Source organism: Corythoichthys intestinalis, chromosome 9 (genome assembly GCF_030265065.1).
Source record: "Corythoichthys intestinalis isolate RoL2023-P3 chromosome 9, ASM3026506v1, whole genome shotgun sequence".
NCBI lineage: Eukaryota > Metazoa > Chordata > Actinopteri > Syngnathiformes > Syngnathidae > Corythoichthys > Corythoichthys intestinalis.
This window is the reverse complement of record NC_080403.1, coordinates 7,780,262-7,795,098: the sequence shown is the minus strand read 5'-3', so window position 1 is coordinate 7,795,098 and position 14,837 is coordinate 7,780,262. Positions and strand designations below refer to the sequence as shown.

At 38.5% G+C, this 14,837-nt stretch overlaps 1 protein-coding gene across 1 annotated transcript in view; it reads right to left on the bottom strand.

Annotated features, from left to right (window-relative positions):
- ca16b (carbonic anhydrase XVI b) overlaps positions 1–14,837 on the bottom strand; it is a 312,279-nt gene that overhangs the window by 220,968 nt on the left and 76,474 nt on the right. The gene's annotated exons all lie outside the window — the stretch shown is intronic.

Below are 14,837 nucleotides of genomic sequence, written 5' to 3'. Positions count from 1 at the left end.
CTCGCTTCCAGTCCAGTAAGCATCGTTTGACACAAAGCCTGAACAGCTGGCAATGATCATCACCATCAAGACCTGCAGACAACAAGATTTGCCAACCTGCAGAGCCTGTGATGTCTTGTGCACTCCAACAGTTACCAACAATTACATCCATTTCAGCAGCAGCTGGCCTGGAACTCAGCTGCACCACTGATGCGCTACAGTGTGGCTGCCACAAGCAGTGACACTATCAACTGCACAGGATTAAATCACACATTTTCTTGTTGTACTTTGACAACTGTCAAACACTTTTTTTTTTAAAGTGGCTTCAAAACTATATTAAATACGGTGATGCAGCTAGAATTTGCGGCAGCATCCTAAGATATTTCATCAGCCATCTTACGACCGCACTGCTGAGAAGCATAGGTTTAAGGCTGCAGCTATTTATTATTTAGGTAATTGATTAATCTATTGATTGGTTAGTTTGAATCATCGATTAATCGGATTACAAACATTTAATGTGCTGTAGAATAAAGTTTAGGAGATGCCAAAACAAGACAAAGTGTTTATGCTTGCAATAACATTTATTTTGACTAGACAACAATGCACTTTCAAAAGAGCAATAAAGGCGAATACAAAATTAAATACTTGATGTTTCTTCAAACGATGTGGATTTGCACTTTCATTTCACAAGAACAGTAAACGCATTAAAAAATTAAATACCTGAGCTAAGCCCCAAATGTTTAAAAAAATTAATAAAATAAAATAACTAAATGCATTTCTAAGTAAAACAAAAGAACAATTGGCTAACTTGCATAGCAAAAGTCAGCTAGCTTAAATGTTATTTAATGTTCTAAATCAGGGGTGTCCAAACTTTTTGCAAAGGGGACCAGATTTGGTGTGGCAAAAATGTGGGGGGCCGACCTTGGCTAACGTCCTTTACATAGAACAATATATTTAGGCAAATATTAGTAAGCCATTCTGTGTGTCACATTTGCTTTATTATTTTTTTTAATTGATAATTTCAACAATCTTGCAACTAGCTTTTGTGGCGTTCTATCTCGACTCTCGGGCTCTTGTGAAATATTGCTGCTGTAAAGTTAAACTAGCTTCAAGTTGCTTCAATTCCTCGCTACATATCTTACCTGTAATCTTGTCGTACATGTCTGCGTGTCTTGTTTGGTAAAATCGCCTCACATTGAACTCTTTAAAAACACCGACTGTCTCTTTGCAAACAAGGCAGACACAGTTAATGCGTATTTTAGTGAAGAGATAGTCCAATTTCCACCTATCCTTCAAGCGTCGGCCGTTGCAGTCAACTTTCTTTTTTTTTTTGTTGATTGTCGCCATCTTAGAATATTGGGAGTAAAGGGTCACACGGGGTAATGCTGCTTGAGTGCTGCCGCCTTTTAGTTGGTAAATGAGGAACAGCATTTAGTGTGTAAGCTGGTAGCAGTACTGCTGACCAATTTATTAAGTCTGTGTGCGGGCCAGACGTTATTGATTTTATGACAGAAGCTGGGGGACGAATGAAATTTTACCATGGGCCGCATTTGGCCCCCGGGCCGGACTTTGGACATGTCTGTTCTAAATTCCCCCCCCCCCCCCCCCCCCCCACACAAAGCTCTTAACAAATCGTTCGAACACATATTCCCACAAAAAAGAAAACTGCGAAATATACTTCTAAACTAAATACCAAATGCATGAACAAACATATTAGCTAAGCCTGTCGCAATATGCAATAATTCCATTTATCGCGCGATAAATAAAAATGAAGGCGGTAATTTTTCCGCTGCGATTTATCGCCTGGCGTGCACGTGCGTGCGCGCGTACGGCAGGCGTGCTGTTAAAACTTCGGATTCCTCGTTACCAACTGCGCAAAATGCATCTTCGTTCCAGGTCCGGCAAAAACTAGCGCCGGAGCCAATTGTTCCCATTATATCCTATTGTTCAACGTATACCGGCCGCATCAGTGCTTCGGAGTGACTGTGGACCATCTATGGTGCGTCAGTGTTGTTGACGCGTGGGCGCTCCCGTCAGGAGTGACATTTCACGCGGGGCGGCTATTCTTCGGCACAATGCCCGATATTTACAACGAAGTCCGCCAAAACATTGTTACCGACTTGGCTGCTACGAACAACCTCGCTTTGACAACGAACAGCTGCTTCAAACTCGTCCTGTTTATGAAAGTCGATTGTCATATGCTGGTGTTGTGTAGTAATGAGCAGGCGTGACTTCAGCGGCGCTTGCTAACTTTTTTAATGCGCGCACACACCAGATATCACGAAATGGCAAACTAGATGAGCTATGTCCTATGCCATTGGCTACGTGAGCCCAGAGTGATTATGGGACACGTAGTCCATATTAGAGCTGAAACGAATACTCGAGCAACTCAAGTAACTCGAGTAACTCGAGTTTAAAAACTGATCCGAGTAATTTTATTCACCTCGAGTAATCGTTTATTTTGACAACTCTAAGCATCACATTTTGCTCGGACTACTTTTAATGCGGGACAACGCACTGATGTCACGTGCATAGAGGAAGAAGCAAAAAAAAAAAAAAAAAAACTTACTGCAGCCGACAACCGCTTCAAACAACGCCGATGCTGCTAAATACTAGCCCGCACATGCTACGTTAGTTGCAGGTAGCGTCTGATGAGTCTCATAGAGATCACATGTATGTTGAACTAGATGCACAATGACAGACTAGGCCGCGTCTGGGCAGCGTTAGCAAACAGCCGCCATCTTAAAGCAGTAGAGCGCTAAGCGCTAATAAAGAGCGCTAAGCGCTAATATATAAGATTAACGTTACTGTCACTACTAGCTCATCTTACGTTAGCCCTGCGGGGGGCTAGGTTTCAATTAATTAAGACCACTTTCGATGCGTGGCTAACGTGTCTTACATACAGGCTTTAACATAACATAGCGTTGTGGAGTGATGAGGGTGTCAAATAAAAACTCGATAATGCTAACTATCAATTTTAGCTCAGTAGTCATTGCTGGATAAAACACCAAGTAGCCCTAATGTGCTCCAATACATCCTGTATCATACATTTATTTTGAACAGTGCAAAAACTCAAAATCCTATCAGGACTTACAGTTTAGACTAACTTAAAACTTAACTAGAACTTAAAAATGGCTTGACACAAATAGAAATTCAATTGAAAAACGTGGGAAAAAATCCTAACTTTTAAGTGATGTGTGTTATCAAGCGTAAAGGCATTTTTAGGTGTGCGTATGTATATACAGTGCCTTGCAAAAGTATTCGGCCCCCTTGAATATTGCAACCTTTCGCCACATTTCACACTTCAAACATAAAGATATGAAATTTAATTTTTTTGTCAAGAATCAACAACAAGTGGGACACAATCGTGAAGTGGAACAACATTTATTGGATAATTTAAACTTTTTTAAAAAATAAAAAACTGAAAAGTGGGGCGTGCAATATTATTCGGCCCCTTTACTTTCAGTGCAGCAAACTCACTCCAGAAGTTCAGTGAGGATCTCTGAATGATCCAATGTTGTCCTAAATGACCGATGATGATAAATAGAATCCACCTGTGTGTAATCAAGTCTCCGTATAAATGCACCTGCTCTGTGATAGTCTCAGGGTTCTGTTTAAAGTGCAGAGAGCATTATGAAAACAAAGGAACACACCAGGCAGGTCCGAGATACTGTTGTGGAGAAGTTTAAAGCCGGATTTGGATATAAAAAGATTTCCCAAGCTTTAAACATCTCAAGGAGCACTGTGCAAGCCATTATATTGAAATGGAAGGAGCATCAGACCACTGCAAATCTACCAAGACACGGCCGTCCTTCCAAACTTTCTTCTCAAACAAGGAGAAAACTGATCAGAGATGCAGCCAAGAGGCCCATGATCACTCTGGAAGAACTGCAGAGATCTACAGCTGAGGTGGGAGAGTCTGTCCATAGGACAACAATCAGTCGTACACTGCACAAATCTGGCCTTTATGGAAGAGTGGCAAGAAGAAAGCCATTTCTCAACGATATCCATAAAAAGTCTCGTTTAAAGTTTGCCACAAGCCACCTGGGAGACACACCAAACATGTGGAAGAAGGTGCTCTGGTCAGATGAAACCAAAATGGAACTTTTTGGCCACAATGCAAAACGATATGTTTGGCGTAAAAGCAACACAGCTCATCACCCTGAACACACCATCCCCACTGTCAAACATGGTGGTGGCAGCATCATGGTTTGGGCCTGCTTTTCTTCAGCAGGGACAGGGAAGATGGTTAAAATTGACGGGAAGATGGATGCAGCCAAATACAGGAACATTCTGGAAGAAAACCTGTTGGTATCTGCACAAGACCTGGGACTGGGACAGAGATTTATCTTCCAACAGGACAATGATCCAAAACATAAAGCCAAATCTGCAATGGAATGGTTCAAAAATAAACGTATCCAGGTGTTAGAATGGCCAAGTCAAAGTCCAGACCTGAATCCATTCGAGAATCTGTGGAAAGAGCTGAAGACTGCTGTTCACAAACACTCTCCATTCAACTTCACTGAGCTCGAGCTGTTTTGCAAGGAAGAATGGGCAAGAATGTCAGTCTCTCGATGTGCAAAACTGATAGAAACATACCCCAAGAGACTTGCAGCTGTAATTGGAGCAAAAGGTGGCGCTACAAAGTATGAACGCAAGGGGGCCGAATAATATTGCACGCCCCACTTTTCTGTTTTTTATTTGTTAAAAAAGTTTAAATTATCCAATAAATTTTGTTCCACTTCACGACTGTGTCCCACTTGTTGTTGATTCTTGACAAAAAATTCAAATTTTATATCTTTATGTTTGAAGCCTGAAATGTGGCAAAAGGTTGCAAGGTTCAAGGGGGCCGAATACTTTTGCAAGGCACTGTATATATATATATATATATATATATATATATATATATATATAGATAGATAGATAGATAGATAGATAGATAGATAGATAGATAGATAGATAGATAGATAGAGAGAGAGAGAGAGAGAGAGAGAGAGAGAGAGAGAGATAGATATACTTTTTTAAGATAAGATCTAAAGGTTTTTTTGAGTGAAAGCAGTGAATTAGTTTTTTTTTATTTTTTTATTCTAGTTACATCTGAGATGCAATTGTTGGCTGTTTTCAACAATATACATCAAAAATAAAGACACTGATTGACTGAAAATGATAAAATGTCTTGTTTTCTCATGTATATCTATAATTGCTCTTCACCTATAAATATATTTGTTTTATCCGATTACTCGATTAATCGATAGAATTTTCAGTCGATTACTCGATTACTAAAATATTCGATAGCTGCAGCCCTAGTCCATATACTACATCGAGGAATTCTAAACTGTCATGACTAAATGGAAGTTAAGAAGGCCAAATCAATCCATACCAGTGACTATACATAATGTTGCAAATATTGTTAATTCAATATGTGACACAGATGAATTTGGACCACAAATAGGATGTCTTGCTCAAGTAGTAAACCTAGCTGCTAAGAGAGCTGTAGCAATCAACAGTGTGCCCTGCCTCACTTTACAACCAGTAAAGATTGTTCTCAGCACTTTCATACAAAATTTCTCCAGATCAGTAAGAAGTAAGCACATAAATATTATGCACTAAAATGCATGTTTATATTTGCATGTTTTTTTTTTTTTTTTTTTTACACATTTTATTTATTCTGTGTTTCTGTGCGGTATCAATATTGTTTTTTTTTTTACTTAAGAGGCATGGTGTATTGTTTTTAGTTGTGATTCTTAAAAAGTATTTTTGAATTTAAGTAAATATTTATCGCATTTAAATGGGTGTACTTGATCTATTAATATATACTGTATTCTCACTGTGTTATTGTAAATTGGTTGAAAAAAAATTGGGGGGCGCAATAATATCGCATATCGCATTAATTTATGAGAATAATTGTTGCACACTAAAATTTGTTATCGCGACAGGCCTAATATTAGCTCAAACAAAAAACGTACCTTATGTTGGTTTTAACAGGGAGCAGCTGGATTCAGACGTTAGAAGAGTCATGTCAAATTCACTGTTGCCAGTGGAGAGCAGTATTTCCAGCCAAATCAATAAAACTAAATGCAAAGACTTTCAAAACAAACAATTACAGTGCCACTCTAATTAAAATTTGATTCAAAGCTTTTTCTAATCGAATTACTCGAGTTAATCGATTAATCATTGCAGCACTACAAAGGTTAACTTTTGTGCGTAACTAAAGAAGAAGAAAATATTCTGTTTTGGAGTGCCATTCCTGCATCTCAGGGCCTTCCCCAATAAAAAAGTACACAGCTCATAAAAAATAAAGGGAAAACTAAAGTCACACATTGTAAATATATATGTATTAATGAAATATTTTTATTAAATACTTTGTTCTTTCCATAGTTGAATGTGCTGACAACAAAATCACACAAACATTATCAAAGAAAATCAAATGTGTCAACCAATGGAGGTCTGGATTTGGAGTTATACTCAAAATTAAAGTTGAAAAACACACTACAGGCTTATCCAACTTTGATGTAATGTCCTTGAACAAGTCAAAATGAGGCTCAGTAGTATGTGTGGCCTCTGCGTGCCTGTATGACCTCCCTATAACGCCTGGGCATGCTCCCAATAGGATGACGGAAAATGTCGTTGGGGATCTGGACCAGGGCATCACTGAGCTCCTGGACAGCCTGAAGATAAACCTGGCTGCGCCAGATGGACCTCATCATAATGTCCCAGAGGTGTTCTATTGGATTTAGGTCAGGCGAATGTCAGTGTTATCAATTTCTTCTTCCTTCATGAACTGTTTGCATACTCCAGTCACATGAGGTTGGGCATTGTCGTGGACCAGGAGGAACCCAGGTCCCATTGAATAAGCGTAGATTATGGCAATGGGTCCAAGGATTTCATCCCAATACCTAATAGCAGTCAGGGTGCCATTATCTAACCTGGAGAGGTTTGTGTGTCCTTCCAGGGATATGCCTGCCCTGACCATCACAGATCCACCACCACACCAGTCACGCTGAATGATGTTGAACATGCTTTCATCGGTGAAGAGCACAGAGCAAGTAGCCTAATTGCAAATTCTGGTGGTCTATGGCAAATGCCAATCGAGCTCTACAGTGCTGGGCTGTGAGCACGTGGCTCACTACAGGATGTCGGGCCCTTAGGTCCTCCTCATGGAACCAGTTTCTGATTATTTGGTCAAAAACCGTCACGCCAGTGGCCTGCTGGAGGTCATTCGGTAAGGCTCTGGCAGTGCTCATCCTTTTCCTCCTCAACAAAGGAGCAGAAAGCAATCCTGCTGAGGGTTTAAGGACCTTCAACAGTCCTATTTAGCTCTCCTGGAGTAACTACCTGTCTCCTGGAATCTCTTACAGGCCACCAGGTTGCTCCTCAGACTGTCCAGGAGTGACGCCCTGGTCCCGATCTGGGAGGAGATCCCTCAAGAGAAAACCCGCCGCATCATCAGGAGCATGCCCAGGCATTGTGAAGAGGTCATACAGGCACTCGGAGGCCACACACACTACTGAGACTCATTTTGACTTGTTTAAAGGACATTACATAAAAGTCTGATCAGCCTGTAATGTGTTTTTCCTCTTCGATGTTGTGTATATCTCCAAATCCAGACCTCCATTGGTTGATACATTTTATTTTCATTGAGAATTTTTGTCTGACTTTGTTGTCAGCACATTCAACTATGGAAAGAACAGAGTATTCAATAAAAATATTTCATTCATTCATCTCTGTAACATGTTATGTTAGTGTTCCCTTTATTTTTTGAGCAGTGTATATACACTTACACAAAGTAGTGAATTGCTGTTCACTGCAACTAGTTCCTACGCACTGTCATAATGTATTGGTTTATTTTTAGTGTTTTACTTTTTTGTGTGTCTCTAATCAATCGAGGCACATGGCTGGATTGGTAAAATTGATGTAGCTTTCTATTTATTTTTATATAAAGGCATTTAAAAAATGAAAATCACTGTTGTTATACTTTTAAAGGGTCAATGTAACCTTCCTATGGTAAATTCAGTAAAATGATAAATGAAAAAAAAAAAAAAAAAAAAAAAAAGAACAAAAAATAAGCAAATGGCCACATCTAAATAACATGTTAGTGCTAAATTTATATTAATATGAATTTTAGTTAATATTTATGGAGAAAACCATTAAACTTTGTCACAATAATACTTCTTACGGACTCCCATTAAAATAGATTTGGAGTCTATTGTCCTCCCTATAATTTCGACCCCCAGGTCCATAGACCACTGTGGAATATGCCCCCCATTGAATGTGGACCCCCAACAAAACTGCATGTCTTGACTAAGAATGAAATCCAACTTTGTCTTTTTATATTATGGACAATTGGACATTACGTCATTGACTGATAGCAAAACATGTTTGTCATTTTATTATTTTCTTCTCAGAACACATCATTTTGTGTTTATGTATAGGATAAAAAAATAAACATTCCAACCTTGTCTTTTTATATTATGGACAATTGGACATTACGTCACTGACCGATCGAAAAACATGTTTGTTATTTTATTATTTTCTTCTAGAACACGGCATTTTGTGTGTGTGTATAGGATTAAATACCATAATAAAACATGACAATTTGGATTTTGACGTTTTTCTATCAGGCAGTGACAATACATTTATAACATTGATAGTAAATAAACAACCCAATTCATAATGGCTTTAAAATGTTTGATTTCAAATACTGCAAGTATAAATGTATTTCTCAACCTTTGGGTGCAATTGTGCTAACATTAATGAATTACTGTAATTCACTGTAATTAGGGATGGGAATCGAGAGCCGGTTACGTGCATTTCAATTCCATGGAGTCGTTTGACAGTTAATCTAATGATTCTTTTATAATTTCCAACCAGCACGAACTACATCACGTAATACAAGCATGTTACGCACGCTCGATTCATCTAATAGGACTATGTGATTATTCAATGAGTGACCACTCACCAAGCATAGTTTGGAAAGCCTTCACCGAGTGATTTTGCATAGGTATTCATGAGACTAAAGAAATGGTGATTTTTTTTTTCCCCAAAAAGTCTATTAATGGGTCTATCGTATTACTCATCGAGTACTCTATAAGAAAAATGTCACATATATGCATCTAAAATAAACCTAAACAATTTTATTAGCAATATTAATACTCATTTCCGTTGGTAGTCCACCAATCAGTGGTTTCTTCGGAATAATTTGAATTTGGTGGGTCAAAGGGCCAATCTGACTACTGATTTCACACAAAAGTATATACCTCCGCATCCGATGGTTGTACTTTTTTGTTGCTACGACTAACGGAAGTGGATGTTCCAAATTACTTCCCGAAATGCACCTGACGACTACAGCCAATCAGCGTATTTTCGCCCGTAATTCGAGACAGCATGGTCCCATTGGTCCCAAACCACTTTTATTCTACTCAGTATCAAAAGGCCTTTCCATAGAGTACTCCAACTATGTCTAGGAAGTTAACAAATCCATGTTAACGGAAGATTGTGCTAAAATTCCTCTTAAATTGTATGAGATCCAACCGTCCCTATATAATTACACCAACCTAATTATAAAATTGTTAATATTTGGGACAACAAAAGAGATACTCTGCCCCTGCTGTCTGGACTAGCTGAAAACCTTCTGTGTCTGCAGGCTTTCTCCACCCCATCTGAGAGGGTGTTCTCCACTGCTGGAGACACCATAAGTCCAGAAAGATCACATATCCTACCTGAAAAAGCAGACATGCTTATTTTTCTGCAAAAGAACTGTTAATTTTGCACATTAGACTAAAGGGCAGCGTAATCACCCAAATCAATAAAACTAAATGCAAACACTTCCAAAACAAACCATTACAACACCACTTTAATTAAACGAATAATCGAGGCAGCAAAATTTTATTCAATTTTTTTTTTTTCGTAATCGTTTACTCGAGTTAATCGATTAATCGTTGCAGCACTAAAACAAACTAGATGCCAATCAAAATGTTTGTTCTTCTTTTTCCCCAAATTAGAATTGATAAGAGAATCATAAAGAATCGAATCGTTAAGCAATATCGATCATGGAATCGGAATCGTAAAAACCCTATCAATTCCCATCCCTAGGAGTAATGTTGCAGACGATTTTCTTGGAAACTTTGTTGATACATCTATTTGGACTCCTTACGAAAACTCGTTTTGTATTACCTAGGTATGCTTCCTATTCTTGAAAATGCATGAGCACTTTGTACTGTTGGTACTGTTTTATCTACACTTATCTTTGTGTATTTTAACAGTTTCTGTATTATAGAATTGTTACTCACTGTGTTATATTTAGTTGTCTAGGTCCAGTACATATTTAGTTATGAATATTGTATACTTATACATACACTATAGTCTGTAGGGGGCTTCATTTTCCGCTGCAGACAACAGGCCCCGCGGTCCATATTCTATGGGGTTGCATTTACAATCTTACACCTGCACAGATAACATCGAACAACTTGGAAGTCAGTTGCCATAGAACGTTTGGCTCAATTTAGCAAGGCAAGGCAAGTAAGCCTGTTGCAATATGCAATAATTCCATTTATCGCACGGTAAATAAAAATGAAGGCGATAATTTTTCCGCTGCGCATTATCACCTCGCGTGCGGCTGACGTGCTGTTATAAGTTCGGCTTCCTTGTTACAAACTACGCAAAATGCATTTTCCTTCTGGGTCAGGTAAAAAATAGCGCCGGAGCCAATTTGTTCCCATTATATCCTATTCAACGTATACCGGCCGCGTCAGTGCTCCGGATTGACTGCGGACCATCTCCGGCATGCCAGAGCCCGACGGATGGTTTAGGTTATTTTTTAGTTTAGTGCAGGTGGAGGGAAAAAAAGGAAAAAGGTGATGCTTACCATTGAAATGAAGACGTGAATGATAGCAAAATATAAGCATGGTGTGTGCATCCATGAACTGGGTCGACAATAGGGCCGTAGAATGTCGATCTCCTGCATTCGCCAGTCTTTATAAGTTAAGGTGACAGTTCTTATTGTGGTAACATCGCCAAAGAAATCGCCAGCTACGTCAGGTTTCTAATCAATTATTCCATCAACTCGCCAATTGTCCACTGCTGTTGACACCAAGATCGAAACAGAAAGTAAAATAGAGCTCTCCTGCTCGCCGTCAGCCCCGCGATGCATTCAGGTAGAGCAAAAAAAGTATGCCACATTGGAACCCGATTCGTTACATTATTACAGGTACTGTACTGTATTATTATTATTATTGCTCATATTATATTATTGTTATTCTGATTTTTAGTAATATTTTATTTGTTTTGCTCTTTGTAATTGCTATTTGCAATAGTAACAGCAGTATTTATTAAGGATGCAGTGTGGGTTTTTGGGCTGTGGAACGAATTAATGGAATTATAATGTATTCTTATGGGAAAATCCTGCTCGACATACGACCATTTCGACTTACAAACAAGCTCCTGGAACGAATTAACTTCGTAGGTAGAGGTACCACTGTATTACAAACGGAACGCCATAGCAGAAGCTATGAAGGGAAAAGTTTTCATTTGCATAGATGCTTAAATTATTAAGTGATTTTTTTTTTTTTCCCTTAAAAAACACATTTTATTTATTCTGTGTTTCTATGCAGTATTAATATTGTTGTCTGTCTACTTAAAAGAGGCATGGTCTACTGTTTTTAGTTGTGATGTCTTAAAAAGTATTTTTGAATTTAAGAGTAAACATTTACGGCATTTAAATGGGTGTACGTGATCAATTAATATATACTGTATTCTCACAGTGTTATTGTAAATTGTTTTTTTTTTTTTTCTTTTTAAATTGGAGAGGTGCAGTAATATCGCATATCGCAATAATTTATGAAATAAATTATCGCACACTAAAATGTGTTATTGCGACAGGCCTAAAGGCAAGGCAAATTAATTTATACAGCACAATTCAACACAAGGCAATTCAAAGTGCTTTACATCACATGAAGATCATAAAAATCACATTAAAATCAATAGGACGTAAAGACAAAGACAATCGAAATAGGAAATAAAATTATACATAAAAATGGCATTTAATCATGAATAAAGTAAATATTAATAATAATAATAATAATAACATATAGACAGTTATGGATATGCAATACTAAACAAAATCGTTTTTAGCCTTGATTTAAAGGAGCTAACAGTTTGAGCATACTTCAGACCTTCAGGTAACTTGTTCCAGAGGTGAGGAGCACAATAAGTAAATGCTGCCTCACCAAACAAATTGTGTTTTTTCCATAAAACAAATACATGCCACAATAACATGCGGGCAGTATAGCAAAGAAGTCAATAAGATATGTTGACTTCCCATCCCAGCACCTTATACAGTTTCACCCCTCAAGTCACTTAAAATAATCTCTGCTGTTACTAATAGTTGCATCATTAGTGGGGATTAATTAAGCAGCGCAGCATCAAGCCAAGTTCTCCCTTGCACTTTAAGTCAGCACATTGATGCCTCTAAAAATGGCATCCACCAAGACGTGAGCATATTTCGAATCGAAAGCAACGTGCTTGGAGGAAGGTCACAGAGGCTACAGTGGAAACGTCATAAATAGCCGCTTTGTGATCACATCTATCAACTCACGGTGGATTAAAATGATGCGTGTGAAACAAAGAGGGAGGCTGTATCTGCGGCAGCGACTCAGAGCATATTTGAAGGCAGGTTGTGAAACAGGAGGGCCGTGCAGGCTTTGATCAGAGAGCATAGGAGACAGCTCCATGTCAACAGTTTACTCTCATCCATGTCAGCGGTCCCCCGAGGGCAGAGGATTAAAGCCACAGCATCTCTGATTGAGCTGAGCAGAAAATGCATTTTGTGCTGAGCTTGAGACTGAAGAGACCTTTGCTGCAATTCCTATATGTTAAATGAAGGAAACCCATACTAATTATGAGTATTAATATTCAACTGGTTCAAAGCAGACTCAAAATGCATTTACGACACATTTTCAAGTTTTTACCTCTGATTATTTTAGGAAAAAGCAAATGTTCAAAGGCCCTATGGATCAAAAGAGCTTGTAATGCCCTAGCATACAAACTCCTTTCCCCTTTTCATCACCCTGAGGGCAATCTCCTCCGCTGCGCTGCTGTGCTATTTGTTCCATAATATCACACTCAACAACAAGCCAAGAAACCCCCGAGAGCCTTGGAAAAGACAACAACAGCCTAACAACCACCACTAGAGCATTTCACGTGTATTAGACCTCCGAGAATCAAGATAAAATATCTACTGAATCCCAGGTATTAGCATTAAGTGCTTGAGCAAGTGTACGGAAGTGTATGTTTAGATACTCAGGTACAAATGACAAGGTGTCTCTTAGTATTAAGTGAAAGAAACATATTTGCTTTACATACAGCATTTACAGAATTACCAAACTGCCTTGCTTATGCCTTATTGAGCCGTTAACTATTCATGGTGGAGGGCTACAAGTTTGCTTACTGAATACACATGTGCTCAAAGTTGGTACCCCTCTCACGTTAAAAAAAAAAAAAAAGTCCCACAGTGGTCCCAGAAACAACAAATAAAATGATGTAAACTTAAATAGAATCTTTATGCAAATTAACCAAATAAAATGAGGCACTACTTTTAGTTTGCCTTGCAAAGATTTATTTTCAAAACTAAATCCTGAGACAGGCGTAGACAAGAATGATGATATTCTGAACTTTTAATATAGTATAATTGCAAAACCTTTCAGCAAGGATGTAGGTTGGGTCTCAATATTGGTTGGGACGATATAACAGCACAACCTGCATGTACACTTTTTGCTGGGGATGGGACATTAATAAGACCAAACAGACTGGGTGAACGGCGGACAGGGCTACAATTTTCACCAATAAGAACCTAATTAATTGATAGGCAAAATGATTAATGCGAAAATAAGTCTGTATTGACTTATACTAACTTTCTTGTTTTGAGTTTAAAAGGCTAGTTAACAGATTATTGTCAGATTCTTCCACTAACTTTTAGTAAATATTGCCATTTGTTTTTATTAAGCCCAAAAATCTAAGTCGGTAATTTTTCAACCAAATCAAGAAAAAAATGCTTTGAAATAATGTTTTGAAAAATATTTATTTTTGAATTAAGAGCATTCCTGACAAACAAGGTTTTTTTGAATATGAAATATAGCTTTTTGCCTAAAATAAGTCTGTTAAGCTTATTTTCAGCTAGCTATTTTTCTTACTTCAAGAAATCTGAGTAAAATTTACTTGAAGCGCAGGCAGATAATTTTACTTATTTCTAGTAGATTTACACTGAAAACTAAGGATGCAAGAATACTCAGTTTTATATTGAACCGTTTGATACGCCCTCTTCGATTCAATACGCAAAAATATTCGATGCAAATGAAAAGCTCCCAAAATGTATTTTCCGAATAATATGCCCGGGGTTCATCAAAAACTGAGGGCTGTGCCTTGAAAAGCTTTGATACAGCTCCTCCCCGCAAGCAGCTCTCCTCCTCTCCTCCTCCAAACTGCATGGAGGGCGGAGTGAAGCACGCTGCATTTGTTTGTGGTAAAGGTAACAAACACGACAATCATGGCCAGCGAGGAACGACAGAAGTTTGAGGAGGCGGCTTCAGCATCGTACAGATCCGCTATGTGGCAGCATTTTGGGTTTGCCGATATGCTATCCCCTCTCGTACATATTTCACAAAGACTGTCTTCCCGGATATTTACAACAAAGTCCGGCAAAACATTGTTAACGACTCGGCTGCTACGAACAACCTCGCTTTGACAACAGACAGCTGGATACCCCGGGACACCGAGAGCTACCTCACGGTTACATGATGAACAATGAGTGGCATATAAAGAGTGTTGTACTTCAAACGCGTCCTGTTTATGAAGGTCGATTGTCA